This window comes from Muntiacus reevesi, chromosome 3 (genome assembly GCF_963930625.1).
Source record: "Muntiacus reevesi chromosome 3, mMunRee1.1, whole genome shotgun sequence".
Taxonomy (NCBI): domain Eukaryota; kingdom Metazoa; phylum Chordata; class Mammalia; order Artiodactyla; family Cervidae; genus Muntiacus; species Muntiacus reevesi.
The window spans coordinates 131,778,529-131,794,435 of record NC_089251.1 but is presented as its reverse complement, the minus strand read 5'-3'; positions in this window follow the sequence as shown (position 1 = coordinate 131,794,435).

The following is a 15,907-nucleotide window of genomic DNA, read 5'->3' as shown; positions in this document are numbered from 1 at the left end:
AAGAAAGAGAAACAGTAGAGAGGAGTAGCAGCATGTACCTCACCCAGTTGGGCCGAAACCTACGTCCAGACTTGAACAGTGCTGGGAAATCCCGAATGACAGTAATCTGAAGTCCCAAACGGGAAAGGGTCCCCAGTGGTGGGTCCACTCCATGGGTGAGACTTCAAATTGCAGTTTTGGGGGGTTGTCATCAGTTTGCATGCAAAAACGCAGCTCTGGTTTTTCTTTAACTTTTACAATGCAGTCTGTTTCACCTTGTGAGTCACAAGATTTTCCAGACCCCAGGTGACTAACCAGGTCCCCAGGGGATCCAGAAATTCCAAGACCCACACCCTCTCTTATCTAAAGTGCCTCTTGGTTTGTTGGTGACAACTGTGCTTCCTGGCAGGCATGTTGGCCAGGCAGAGTCAGAAGTCGGTCAGAGGCCTGCTCTCCTGCTTTTGAAGCCTGAGCAAGACTAATTCCATTTTAATTTCCCTAACAACAGAGATGGTTTTTGCTTCTGGAACAGTTGTTTCTACCTGCCTGTGTTGTAATCCCAGTAAACAAACTCCCATTTACCAAGCACAGCCTCTGGGCTTGATCTGGACCAAAAGTTCTATGAGGAACACCTAGTAACTTTCTGTACTCTTTCTGATGCTGGAGCTATTATTTTTATCCTCATTCTGTGCTGTGCTTAGTCGCTCAGTCGTGTCCGACTCTTTGCGAACCCAAGGACTCCTCTGTCCGTGGGAATTCTTCAGGCAAGAATACTGGAGTGCATTGCCATGCCCTCCTCTAGGGGATCTTCCCAACCCAGGGATCGAACCCAGGTCTCCCACATTCTTTACCACCTGATCTACCAGGGAAGCCCCCTCATTCTACAGAGAAGAAATTAAAGCCTGAGATTTGAGTGACTTGCTAAGATCACACAGTCAAGGACCTGAGATTTGAACCCAGGTCTGTAATGACAACCCACTCCAGTATTCTTGCCTGAAAAATCCCATGGATGAAGAAGCCTGGTGGGCTACAGTCCACGAGGTCATAGAGTCGGACACAACTGAGCGACTTCACTTCACTTACTGTTTGGTTCCAAGATCATTCTCTTCCACGTCTCACTCTTATGACCATGGTAGCAATCCCCTTGAGAAAACTCCCATTGGTCCTTGCTCATTCCCTTATGTAAACCCCTCCCACATTGTACTGGGATTAGTCAGGCTGACCAATAGAATACCATGAAAGTAAAGGTGGGTGTCTTCTGCAGTTAGGGCATCAAACACATTGTAACCATGCTCTCTCTTGGACACTCACTCTGGGGAACTAGAGGCCATCCCACAAGCCTCTCAAGCAACCCTGTGAAGAGGTCCACATGGTGAGTGACTGAGGTTCCTTGCTGCAGCCCTAGCTGGCATCTCGAAACACCTAGAGCCCCAACCTTCCAGCTGGGACACTCTCGGGAAACTGTAAGACAATAAACTTTTTTGTTTTGTGCTTTTTAGCCACTACTTCTTGAAGTAATTTGTTACACAGCTATTTATAACTAATATAAGGCCCAAGTTCTAGAAATGTGGGCAAGTTTGTTCTGAACTCTAACTATGCAAAAGAGGTGCTGGTCAGACCTTGATCCTCTGAAGCTTAAGTTCTGTTCCAACCTCTTAGCACCTAAACTTGGAGTGAAGAACCCAACAGTTAAAGAATGTTTCTCCTTCCTGAGCCACTTTCCCCAAAGAGCAGAAATACTGTTCATCTATTATCCTACAGCTCTACGACCATCCATGGATCCATAATGCCCATAAATGATTCTCTCAAGCCCAAACTCCTTTGGCTGGCATTTCCCCTTCCCATCCCTCTCATGTTACAGCCCTTCTGGTCTCATTTTTCACTGATCCTCAGGCTGACCCTTCAGGCCTGGTTGGACCAAGGTGTTCACCGCTACACTCTCTTCTTGGTCGTTGATTTGTACTGCTCTTCCCCCATTAGTTGCAAAGGAACGCACAAATCCAAGCGGAGAATCTGCTAGGTACTAGAAGCCAATGAAGGATACTCTTTATGTGCAGTGTCTCTATTTGCACAATAAGCCATTTTTACAGAGAAGGGAATGGAGGTGAAATGACCTGCCCAAAGTCTTAGGGGAAGTAGGTGATGGAATCAGTACCGACAGTCAAGCCCGCTCAGCCTTGTGGCTGTAAGCTCAGGATTTTCCCACTACACAGTCTTGCATCTGACTCACATTTTGTGGAATTTTACAATTTTAAAGCCCCTGCCTATGATCATCTTTACTGAGCTTCACAACAACCGAGGGTGATAGAGCAGGGACTGCTCACCCTTTTTCACAGATGATAAACTCCATGGGGAAGAGTATTTGTCCCCATGGGGGCAAATGTCAGAGCTGTGATTCCAAGTTAATCTCTGCCTCCAGACCCACCGCTCTTTCTTCTGTCTTCTCTTTGAACCTCTCCCCAAACTTACCAGAGAGTTCTGTGTATCACTTTCTCAGTGCATATTTGTTGGCTGATTAAATTTTTAATGTATTCTTTAGTAAATGGAACTTCCCTGATAGCTCAGTCGGTAAAGAATCTGCCTGCAATGCGGGAGACCTGGGTTTGAACCCTGGGTTGGAAAGATCCCCTGGAGAAGGGGAAGGCTACCTACTCCACTGTTCTTGCCTGGAGAATTCCATAGACTGTATAGTCCATGGGGTCGCAAGAGTCGGACACGACTGAGCGACTTTCACTTTTACTGTAAATGGTACAGAGAGAGTCTGATGGCTGGAGAATTATCTGTGATGACTGAGACTGACTTAAAAAAAAAGCTTTGAGGACAAACTCCAGGAGGAGCTTTATGATTGAAAGGCTGAGAATAGTAGCACAGTGTTGAACAAAGGAAATATGGGACTAACTCTGCTGGGGAATCTCTAAGAATGACCCACCTTTACCTGGATTTACAGAAGTTCTGTTTGTTTTTAGGGGCAGGGGATGGACAACATGAGCTATAGAGGGTCCAGCATCCATGCCTCTGGTGTGGATGTCATTGTTATCTGAGTCACCGAGGCAGAACAAAGAAGAGAAAGAGCATTGCCACGTTCTTTGTAGGGGATTCCCCAATGCTCAGGAATTCAGCTGATGAAGTTCTACAGAGAGATTCTTGGGGACAAGTCATATAAGATCAGGTTCCTTGGGCCTGTGAAGCTTCACAGGTTGTCCCACCCATGCATAATCCTTACATATCACGAGACACTCCAGAGGATGGTCAATGAGTATCTGCTGAATGATTGATTGAATGTCACATAAATGGATAAATGGATAGCTGTGGCTTTCTCCTGTTTCTCTAGGGTTCTCACAGTGTTTCACCCTGTTCCAGACACCCATCCCAGTTACAACTGTTCTTTGCTGTTAGGGCTTCCTTCTGCTCTAACTGCTTGCAAATCAAATCCATTGGACCCTTGTTCTGCCTTCTGTGGGCATAGTCCAGGACTGGTCACCCCCAGCCGGTGATCATCTTCCCTGTTTGTTTTTTTTTTTTTTTTAAGCGCCTTTCATTTGGATTCAGAACATACTTGGAGTAAGAGATGTGAAGAGACTCAGGCATAGCCAGAAAGCAACCTTGAGCACTGGGCTGTCTGGGGCTAAGTTTCCCTTTCAGAATCCACTCTGGGGAGTTTGTGAGTCAGGGGGCCACTCCCCGGATTCCACTGGCCTCCATCTGGGAGCCAGGAGACATGGCTGTCTCAGGATCTATCACACGTGAGTCTGCATGTATGATCTTGAACACGTTCTTCCTGACCTGCACCTGGGCCTCTTCACTGTGAATGAGGTGGTCAGACTCCTTCATTCTGCTGTCCACTCAGCAGTTGTTTTCTGAGCACCTGTGGTGTGCCAGGCTTTGATGACACGTTGGTCAGCACAATACAGTTTCTGCAATTAGGGACAGTATGTACAAGGAGAGGCAGAGAAAAACCAATGAAAGCGACGAACAAGTGGGGAGAAGACGCAATGTCAGGTGAGTGTGGGGAAGGTAAGTACAGCCGGGCAAGTAGGGGGTGACTGATGGGGGTCTGCTTTAGGTAAGGTGGTCATGGCAGGTGTTTCCCAAGAGGTGACATTTGAGCAGAGATGTGAAGAAAGGAGGGAACAGGCCAGGCATGTCTCTGAAAGAGTGGATCCTCAGAAAAGGGACAGCAAGTTCAGAGGGCTTTGAAAGGAACCTATTTAGTGTATTTAAGAAGCTGCAAGGGACTTCACTGACGGTCCACTGGGCTTCCCTGGTGACTCAGATGGTGAAGAATCTGCCTGCAATGCAGGAGACCTGGGTTCGATCCCTGAGTTGGGAAGATCCCTTGGAGAAGGGAATGGCAACCCATTCCAGTATTTTTGCCTGGAGTATTCCATGGACAGAGGAGCCTGGCAGGCTACAGTCCGTGGGGTTGCAAAGAGTTGGATACAACTGAGTGATTGACAATTTCAATGATTAAGAATCCGCCTGCCAGCCAATGCAGGGGACACAGGTTTGATCCCTGTTCTGGGAACTGAGACCCCACATGCCGCTGGGGACCTAAGCCTGTGGGCCACAGCTAGAGAGCAACCCTCACTCACCCCAACTAGAGAAGGCCTGTGCACTGTAACAAAGACCCAGCACAGCCATTAAAGTGTCCGACTCTTTGCGACCCTGTGGACTGTGGCCCACCAGACTCCTCTGTCCATGGGGTTCTCCAGGTAAGAATACTAGAGTGCATTGCCATTCCCTTTTCCGGGGGATCTTCCTGACCCAGGGATAGAACCCGGGGTTCCTGCATTGCAGGCAGATTCTTTACCATCTGAGCCACTAGGGAAGCCTTAACTAAATACTTAAAAAACAACAGCAGCAGCAAGGAAGCCAGGTAGGGACAAAGTGCAGGGAAGCCACCAGGGCCGGATCACATGGTGAGGACCTTGGATGACTTCTTGAGTGACTGGGGCAGTCATGGGTCTCTGAGAACAGGGGGCTGGCGAGGTCTGACAAGTGTGTTAAAAGGGGAACTTGATCCTGAGGTCCGACCTGGGCTGCTCCCAGTCCCAGGCTAAGGAGATCAGGCTTGGTATGGGAGGGGGCAGGGTGGCCCCAAAGCGAGGTCCTGCCCAAGAGGCAGACTTTGTGAGCTGTGCCAGGACAGACCGAGGGAACCTGCCTGCCCATGCCTCATCCTGTTCCTGCTCCAGGGCGGCAACCCAGACCTCGGTGAGCAGTAACACAGAACTGACTGGCAGATGAACCCACACCCTCAAACCATAGGCTGTGGTGGCCTCGGGGTTGGGGCATGGGATACTAACTTAGGGGTTAGATGTTTGGGGTCTTGGCCACTCCCAAAGGATATGTTCTTCCCTCTTTAGAAAAATCCTTCCTCTTCCCTCCCCTCTTTTCTCTAGTTTCCCTTAGCGCCATCTTTATTCTTCCAGTCAATTCCCTTTTCTTCCTTATCTATATCCAGCCTCCAAGGACTGCATAGCAGCTCCTAAAAGTTGAGAGCTTACTAAATAAAATTTAGTAAGATGAGCTTCCTGACCCATCGAAAAGCTAAGACAGTTGCCTTTGTTCCGGAAACTAGAAAGATGTAGTGTCTGATGTTAGGGATTGTGATTCTGGAGTCCTCTAAAACCTCCTAGTAGGTCCCAGGGAATTACATATTGTGATAAGACCGAGGATGTAGGTCTACCCAAGCCATTCTGGGAGGACAGGGAAGGGAGCGCTGATCCAGCAGAGTGGGGCGGGGCCGTCAGGGAAGTCTTCCCAGAGAAGGGGCTGTTTGCAATAGGGTTTGAAAGGTGGGTCGGATTTTGCCAGAGAGAGAAAAGTTGTATGCGAGAGAATGTTAGGAAAAGCCAAGAGCAAGGAGACTGGTGTGTCTGGGGAGTGACCAGTCAGTTATCTAAATTAAACACCAATAAGTGTTACCTTAGTGGAAAAATCAGATGTGCTGGTTGTTTGATCCCATCCGGTAGTTTTTGCTTTGTTTTGAAGTAACTATCACTAAATAAACAGCATAAACACAGATGATCTTCAGTAATAAATGAGATTAAATATTTGTATTATGTTTGGGTCAAAGGACAAATATAATGAGGAGAGAAGGGAGGAGAAGGTTGGGGTCAGGGACAGGAGATTTCCTGTTTAGACAGAATGGTGTCTGGTCAGTTGGCGACATTTGATCCTGAAAGGAAAAAAAAAAAAGAAAGTTTGGGAAACCTGGTTGAAAGATTTCAAAACACTCCACTCAATTGGAAAACCAATTCTCAGATCTCCTACTCTCTTTTCCTAGAAATGGTTCATTTTGTTAAGAGTATTAAGAGAAGAAGGGATTTAAAGAGAAGACATTCTGATTCAGAATAAGAATACCTAGTGCTCCTACCACACCTTTCTCCCAAGGAGCTCGGGTTGCTGGAGAGAAATTATGTCATTAATTCCTCACCTCATCCCCGCCTCCTTTTCCCTCAAATTATCCCCCTCACCCCAGCTTCCCTGATAGCCCAGATGGTAAAGAATCAGCCTGCAATGCAGGAGACCTAGATTCCATCGCTCCATCCCTGGTTCAGGAAGATCCCTTGAAGGAAATTGCAACACACTCCGAAATACTGGTAGAGCGAGGAAGTGCTTCTTGATACCTAACTCAAATCTCTTTAGCTGTAGTGGAGCCTCGTTTTTGGGGGCATTGGTTCCAATTGGCACAAAGAACGAGTGTCTTGCCCCTCTCGCATCAAGAAGCTTCAGAAACTTCCCTTAACTGGTCAATTTTTAAAGTTAATTTGTTAGATCCTCCATCTTGCAAATGAGAAAGCTAGACGTTTCCAAAGCTGACGGGAGGGAAATCCTTGCCTCCTGCCTGCTTGTGGGGGTGGACCACTGACTCAAGGATTCTTGGGCCAGTACTGAGCTCAGAGCCCTCTCCTGTGCATGACAGATGAGAGCAGCCAGTTCTGACGGTTCCCTGTCCTGAAGGAGCTTTCTGGAAAGGATGAAGCATGTATGTGTGTGTGCTGAGTCATTCAGTCGTGCCCCACTCTTTGTGACCCCAGAGACTGCAGCTCCCCAGGCTCCTCTTTCCATGTGGATTCTCCAGGCAAGAACACTGGAGTGGGATGCCATTCCCTTCTCCAGGAGATCTTCCCGACCCAGGGATCAAACCTGTGTCTCCTGCAATGCAGGTGGATTCTTTCCTGTCTAAGCCACCAGGGTAGCATGTGTCCACAGAAAGCTAAACATCAACTTAAACATTAAATGTCAACGCAAGATAACCATGGACAATATCATGAAGAAGAGTATTATTATAATACTTTAAATAATAATAGCTAGTGTTTATTGAGCACTTGTTATGTGCCAGGCCTGTCCTGAGTGTTCTGGGAAAGGTCAGTTTTCATTCCAATCCCAAAGAAAGGGAATGCCAAAGAATGCTCAAACTACTGCACAATTGTACTCATCTCACACGCTAGTAAAGTAATGCTCAAAATTCTCCAAGCCAGGCTTCAGCAATACGTGAACCATGAACTTCCAGATGTTCAAGCTGGTTTTAGAAAAGGCAGAGGAACCAGAGATCAAATTGCCAACATCCTCTGGATCATCAAAAAAGCAAGAGAGTTCCAGAAAGACATCTATTTCTGCTTTATTGACTATGCCAAAGCCTTTGACTGTGTGGATCACAATAAACTGTGGAAAATTCTGAAAGAGATGGGAATACCAGGCCACCTGACCTGCCTCTTGAGAAACCTGTATGCAGGTCAGGAAGCAACAGTTAGAACTGGACATAGAACAACAGACTGGCTCCAAATAGGAAAAGGAGTACGTCAAGGCTGTATATTGTCACCTTGTTTATTTAACTTATATGCAGAGTACATCATGAGAAACACTGGGCTGGAGGAAGCACAAGCTGGAATCAAGATTGCTGGAAGAAATATCAATAACCTCAGGTATGCAGATGACACCATCCTTATGACAGAAAGCGAAGAAGAACAAAAGAGCCTCTTGATGAAAGTGAAAGAGGAGAGTGAAAAAGTTGGCTTAAAGCTCAACATTCAGAAAATTAAGATCATGGCATCTGGTCCCATCACTTCATGGGAAATAGATGGGGAAACAGTGGAAAGAGTGGCTGACTTTATTTTTCTGGGCTCCAAAATCACTGCAGCTGGTGATTGCAGCCATGAAATGAAAAGACACTTGCTCCTTGGAAAGAAAGTTATGACCAACCTAAATGGCATATTGAAAAGCAGAGACATTACTTTGTCAACAAAGGTCCATCTAGTTAAGGCTATGGTTTTTCCATTGGTCATGTATGGATGTGAGAGTTGGACTATAAAGAAAGCTGAGCACCAAAGAATTGATGCTTTTGAACTGTGGTGTTGGAGAAGACTCTTGAGAGTCCCTTGGACTGCAAGAAGATCCAACCAGTCCATCCTAAAGGATCCATCCTGGGTGTTCATTGGAAGGACTGATGCTGAAGTTGAAACTCCAATACTTTGGCCACCTCATTCAAAGAGCTGACTCGTTGGAAAAGACCCTGATGCTGGGAAAGATTGAGGGCAGGAGGAGAAGGGGACGGCAGAGGATGAGATGGTTGGATGGCATCACTGACTCAGTGAACATGGGTTTGGGTGGACTCTGGGAGTTGGTAATGGACAGGGAGGCCTGGCATACTGCAATTCATGGGGTCGCAAAGAGTTGGACACGACTGAGTGACTGAACTGATACTGATCTTTACTACTCCCTTCTGAGGTAAGAATGATTATCTCGTTGTAGAAAGGACAAAGCTGAGTCATAGAAATATTGAAAACCTCGCCTAAGATCACAAAGTTAGTAAATGCAAGAATCCACGATGTGACTCCAGATTACTTAATACCAGAGTATGAATGATTAAATTCCAATAGGGAGAAAAGGCGATTTAAAAATATTTATTTATTTATTTTTGACTGTGCTGGGTCTTCGTTGCTGCGTGGGCTTTTTTTCTAGTTGGGGTGCACAGGCTTCTTACTGCAGTGGATTCTTTTGTTGCAGAGCACAATTTCTAGGGTGCTTGGGCTTCAGTAATCATGACTCCTAGGCTCTAGAGCACGGGCTCAATAGTTGTTGCATGCAGGCTTAACTGCTCCACAGCATGTGGGATCTTCCTGGCTCAGGGATCAAGCCCATGTCTCCTGCAGGTGGATTCTTTACCACGGAGCCAGCAGGGAGGCCCCCAAAGCAATTTTTATCATGATGGGACATTGATCAGATTCTGATACTTGTACATGTCTGAGGGAGTGTATGTTTTGGAGAAGGTGCAAGGGGTTTCAGACATCAAACTCTGTGACTGGCAGGGCTACTGTGATTTCTCTAACTTTAGTAAGACCAAAAATTCAATTGTCAACATATTATAGAGATAGCTGGATGGTTCCCAAGGCAGAGTAGGTAGAGAGAGCTGGGGTTGAACAGGCAAGACAGATGTCATGGAAAAGGTGGGATTGGAGTGCAGAATACGTGGGGGAAGTAGCTGAGGGCACACTTTCCTGCCCTAGAGATGTGGCTCTAAGTGTCTAAGTTATTGCATTAGGCAACTGTCTTTAGTCATTATATCAGATAGGATGTGCTTATTTGCAAATAATAGAGAATTTCCCTACAGTCAGCTTAAACCAAAATGGGGACGTTTTAGCTTGTTTAATCAGCAAGTCCAGTTGAGTGGTGGACTTCAGGCAAGACCCAGTCAGGGCGCCAGCTCTCTGTGAGTCGCTCAGTTCTGCCCTCTACGTGTTGGCTTTGTCTTCAGGTTGCTTTTCTCAGGGTTGCAAGACGGCAGCGTACAGTAGCCATGGCTACACACTCCTTGTTCTTGTCCACCCTCAACCAACAAAGTCCTGTGCAGGAATGGTGGGATCCAGTGTGAAGGAAAATGTGGGCATCTTGTTCAGAAATTATTGAGAATTTCACAGAGAAAAAACCAGAATATTAAACCAATTATGGAATCCTAGTAAGTAAAGAGTCCTGGGTGACTGTATTGGTCATATGCCCATGAGGTTGATTATGGTCCTATGCTTATTCTTCTTGGGCTAACTTGAACTAATTATTGTGATTCACAGAAGGGTACAGTGAACTGATTGACTTATTTGAATTATTGTTCTTTCTTGGACCAATTCTTTCTTTTTTTTAAATTTAATTTTTGTTTTATATTGGAGTATAGTTGATTTACAATATTGTGTTAGTTTCAGCTGTACACTAAAGCGATTCAGCTATGCATATACATATATCTGCTCTTTTTCTGATTCTTTTCCCATATAGGTTATTACATAATGTTGAGTAGAGTTCTCTGTGCTTACAGTAGGTCCTTGTTGATTATCTATTTCATATACAATAGTGTATATATGTTAATCCCAAACTCCTAATTTATCACCTGCACCCCACCAGTTCCCCTTTGGTAACCATAAATTTGTTTTCAAAATCTATGAGCCTGTTTATGTTTTATAAGTAAATTCATTTATATCATTTTTTAAGATTCCACATATAAGAGATAGTGTCTGATATTTGCCTTTCTCATCTGATTTACTTCACTTAGTATGATGATCTCTAGGTCCATCTGTATTTCGACAAATGGCATTATTGCACTCTTTTTTATTGGTGGGTGATATTCCATTGTTTATATGTACTACATCCTCTTTATCCATTCCCCTGTCAATGGACATTTAGGTTGCTTCCATATCTTGGCTATTGTAAATAGTGCTGCAATGAACATTGGGGTGCATGTGTCTTTTCGAATTATTGTTTTCTCTGGATATATACCCAGGAGTGGGATTGCTGGGTCGTATGGTAGCTCTATTTTTAGTTTTTAAAAGATCTTCCCTACTGTTCTCCATAGTGGCTGTACCAATTTACATTCTCACCAACAGCGTAGGAGGTTTTTCTTCAGGCCCTCTCCAGCATGTATTGTTTGTAGACTTTTTGACAATGGCCATTCTGACTGGTGTGACATGATACTTCACTGTAGTTTTGATTTTCATTTCTCCAATAGTTAGTGATGCTGAGCATTTTTTCATGTGCTTTTTGGCCATCTGTATGTCTTCTTTGGAGAAATGTCTATTTAGATCTTCTGCCGATTTTTGATTGGGTTGTTTGTTTTGTTGATATTGAGCTGCATGAGCTCTCTGTATCCGTATATTTTGGAGATTAATCCCTATCAGTCCCTTCATTTACAAATATTTCCCCCCATTCTGTAGGTTGTCTTTTTGTTTTGTTTATGGTTTCTTTTGCTGGACCCACTCCTATGTTGGGTGAAATTATCTGATTAGCTTAGACCAATCAGGACTCAGCTTTGGAGTTCAGGTTGGGTCATGCTCTACCCAAATTACAAGTGCTGCAAAACAAAGACGGCAGAGTGAGGCATTGTTGGCTCTGTGCATGGCTTCATAATGCGTGGATTAGACAGTACCTCCCAGTCAGATGAGCATCTGGAATAGGCTCCCACAGCCTTGCTGTGTTCTTCTTGTTCAGAGCAAATCATGCTTCCTTCTGGTGAGCAGAGGAGAGCATAGATTTCAGGCAGTGTGGAGTTAGGGAAAGAACTCTTGAATTTGCACTTCTAGGTATCTGTTCAAAGGAATGAAATCCGGATCTTGAAGAGTTATCTGCATGCCCATTCTCATCGCAGCATTGTTCACATAGCCAACTATGGAAACAGCCATGCAGTGTCTGTCAAGAGATGAATGGATCAAGAAAATGAATATATTTACAATGGATCCCTGATGCGAAGTACTGACTGATGAGAAAAGACCCTGGTGCTGGGCAACATTGAAGGCAGGAGGAGAAGGGGGTGACAGAGGATGAGAGGGTTGGATGGCACGATTCGATGAGCATGGGTTTGAGCAAGCTCTGGGAGGTGGTGATGGACGGGAAGCCTGGTGCACTGCTCTCCTTGGGGTCGCAAAGAGTCAGACATGACTGAGTGACTGAACTGAACTGATTACTCAGCTTTAAAAAAGAAGGAACATCTGCCATTTGCAATAATGTGGATGAACTATTTCTCTAGTTCTACATTTTTAGAGTTCACATATATATGATACTATGCAGTCTTTGTCTTTCTGTGTCCGGATTATCTCATTAAGCATAATGGACAGAGGAACCTGGCAGGCTGCAAAGAATCGGACACAACTGAGTGACTAACCACACAGAGATATAGAGAGCAAGATGGTGGTCTTCAGGGGCTAGGGCCTGGAGTGGGGAAATGGGGTGATGTTGGTTTAAGGGCACAGATTTCAGTTATAAGATGAGTAAATTCTGGGAAGCTAATGTAAAGCATGGTGACTATGAAAAGAAAGAGTTAGTCACTCAGTTGTGTCCGACTCTTGCCACCCCATGAACTGTAGCCTGCCAGGCTCCTCTGTCCATTGGATTCTCCAGGCAAGAATACTGGAGTGGGTGGCCATTCCCTTCTCCAGGGGATCTTCCCCACCCGGGGATCAAACTCTGATCTCCTGCATTGCAGGCAAATTCTTTACCATCTGAGCCACCAGGGAAGTCCTCTAATATTTTATTGTATACTTAAAATTTGCTAGAAGAATAATAGAGCTTAAGTGTTTTCACCACACACACACTACACACTTGCACGAATGGTAACATGTGAAGGGATGGATATGTTTAATAGCTTGATTGTGGTAATCTTTAGACATCTACTTATATCAAAACACTATACTGTACACCTTAAATATATACCTTTTTTTTTGGTCAATCATACCTCAGTAAAGTTGGGGGAGAAAGATGATTCTGTGTGAGCTACTTGCAAGCAGATTTAAGATCAGTGCTATTGCAGTAAATGAATGTGACCACCACACTGTAAAACTTGTGAATAGTGTTTAAACATATATGTATGAAAGATATTTTTAATTCTAAAAAAAAACCACAATGAGGTTAACCTCTCTGCTTGATTCCTCACCAGGTACATTATCTTGAACATATAACCTTATTTTACTATTACTGTTTCCTAACTTTGAAGAAAAACAAGGCCAGCCTTACTCTTTCCACAGGCTGATGTGACAATCAGATGAGACTGTATAAGTGAAAATGCATTTCAACCTGGTCAGGACAATATGCATGAAAAAGATAGCTGCTATTTAAAGTCTGTGGGCTTTAACATCTTGAAGGCTTAACATGCAAGTCTTTCCCAGATTTTATATAAGAAATAGGGGAATGGGAAGTGGAAAGAAAGATGAATTGGGCAGGGTAATTCAGGAAGGTCATGAAAAAAGGCTCTTGAGCTTTAAAAATGAGGCGAAAGGTGATGGGTATTAAAGCTAGAATACAGAATTGAATTTCTTGTCCAAAGCAGTAATTTCAAAGGCAAATAATTCTAGTTTCTTACTGACATATAAAATCACCTCTTGGTCTCCCCCACTGGGCCCCCTACCACCTCCCCTCTGATCTCCTTTCCCTAACCCCCACTCCCCACACATAATTCTTAAACTGCTTCTACTATCTTTCCCATCACTTTTCTGGTGCCGTGGCTCCATGTCCTCTAGGCAACTTGGAAAGTATCACCAGTCATCGGTCCTTAATAGTCGAGGTAAAAAAGAATGGAATTATGTTCCAACAGGTTCCCAGGGCTCAGGCCTCTGGTTCATGCCTCCCTCCAAGCTGAGATTCCAGCATCCATCATTCTTGACAGTTGCTTGCATGGGGACGCCCCTTCCAAGTCTGTAAATCCCAGGTGCTCCAACAGGGAGGGCAACTTGCCTGCAGCCTATCAACACATCTAGATGGCTATCTTGTCGTAAACACCTGCAACACTGAAGGCGCATCTACAGGTAAATTAGATGTTACCCAGCCAGTCTAAAGGTAGTTATTGCAACAGTTCACCCCATCGTGTCCCCTTCTGCCTCACCACCACCACGCCAAAAATGCCACAGCCTGATTTTGTACTATCGCACATAAAATGATATACTAAAGGACAGCATCAACACTTCCAGGCCCCCTTGGTTGTCCTGAAACTTTGATTCTTGTAGATGTGGAAATAGCTAAAGATGTTACCTTGCTCATTCTTCTATTTCTAGCCAAATCTATCCATTCAGATAATCTCAGGAAGGGGTTTGTATAGGCCTTTCCCTAGAAATTACTATAGAAGGAGTTGTTGTAGTGTCTTTGGGTCATTTTTTCTAGTGCTTTTCAACCTGACATTTTGGTGAAACTTCATGATTTTGAGAACACGTGTATCAGCTGCTCAAGAACCATTTTCTCTTTTTTTCTGAAAACACCACCCTGATTTCACAGGGTGGAATTACCTGTGGGTGCAGTGTGTGTGTCTTCACTCAGTCATATCTGACTCTTTGTGACCCCATGGACTGTGGCCTGCCAGGCTTCTCTGTCCATGGAATTTCCCAGGCAAAAATACTGGAATGGGTTGCCATTTCCTCCTCCAGGGGATCTTCCTGACCCAGGGATGGAACCCGTGTCTCTGCATCTCCTGCATGGACAGGCGGATTCTTTACCAACTGCGCTACCTAGGAAGTGGGTACAGACTTGGTCTCGGTAAAGTCCTGCCCTGGTCTAACCAAGAGGTGGGTCCATGCCCCATCTAGTGGATTTTCTCTCTTGAGACTTAGTGGAGATTAGAGCCGGATGAGCCATGCTGGTGGAGCCCATTCCAGAGGGGCTCCTGGTACCCTGGGCTTCTTCGCTGCCCCACACTTGCCCTGACCCACACTGGACCCAGCCTGCCTGAACCTGGCCTCCAGTTTTTCCTTTGATCTTGGGATCCAACTATGTCAGCCCCCAAAGTAATCGCCAATCCCCAGGTGAGTTATCTTTGTGCGGTTTAGGTGCAGCTGGATGGGAGCTGGTTATCCTCTCCTCTAGCCCAATAGCTGTGCCATCGTCCCCTTAGGTGGCTTGAGCCCCTGGCCTCACTCGGTGTTCTTGGAGCCTTGGGCAGCCATCCATCCAGCTCTCAGGTGTGAATACACACACTTTTCAGATTTTCAGCCTTTGCTCATTGCCAAGGCCATTTCTACCTAGAGTTCACAGTGGCACCCGCGTAAACCCCGAGTCCCTTCTCTCCTGCCACCTGCCACTTTACCAGCAGGAGTAATCACAGGATGATAGTGTTAGCCTTGGGTCAGATTTTAGCGAGAGGTCCTCTGACCTGGTTTTCTCATTTTCCAGATGAGGGAATGGAGGCCTAAGAAAGATCAGGGAGTTTGTGAAGATCACAGAGTTAGCAGGGATTCGTCTTTTTCGGAAAACTGAAGAAATGAATCAGGAATCCTGGAGAACGCTGGCAGGTGGGTTTGCGTTATTTTGATGAGAGGCTCTAGCCCCAGTGGCCACGAGAGACAGCAGAATGGGTTCCTGGGATGTTATGGCTTGGCTATCAACCAGGCTGTACGTACAGTGATAATTCAGGACATCTGTCCAGCAAGGGATAGACATTTCCAGAGATGCTTGTATAATGTCTTTCCAAGTGTCTGTTAATAGAACAGGTTCTTTGGGAAACCAGGGAGGTGTGGTCAGATGGAGGTTGGAGTGTTGCCAGATGGTGAGACAGTGGGAGGGATTTGCTTGTGGATTGGGGAGGGGGATGAGAAAATCCCTGAAGTCCCCACAAACCCCCAGATTCTACAAATCTCACTAAGCTGGGACTCAACCCAGGCCTGGAGTTGTTTTGTTATTTGCTTATTTGCTTTTCAGCTAGGGCATGCTGCCTCTGCCCAGGCCATTAGGGCCATCAAAGGTCACCATGGCCATCCTTCCACCTCTTCACTCCTGTAAAGCAGACCGAAGTCTTATCACGATGGGAAATACCCCAGGGAGGCAAATTCATTCTCTCTGGACCCCATGTTTGGTTGCATATGTTTTAGATTAGGAAGTTCCTCCCAGTGTTATCCCTGGGTATGGATTTCATTCTTCCCTTCTTTGCTGGGAAAATCGTATTAACCAATTCATGAAACGTTTATTG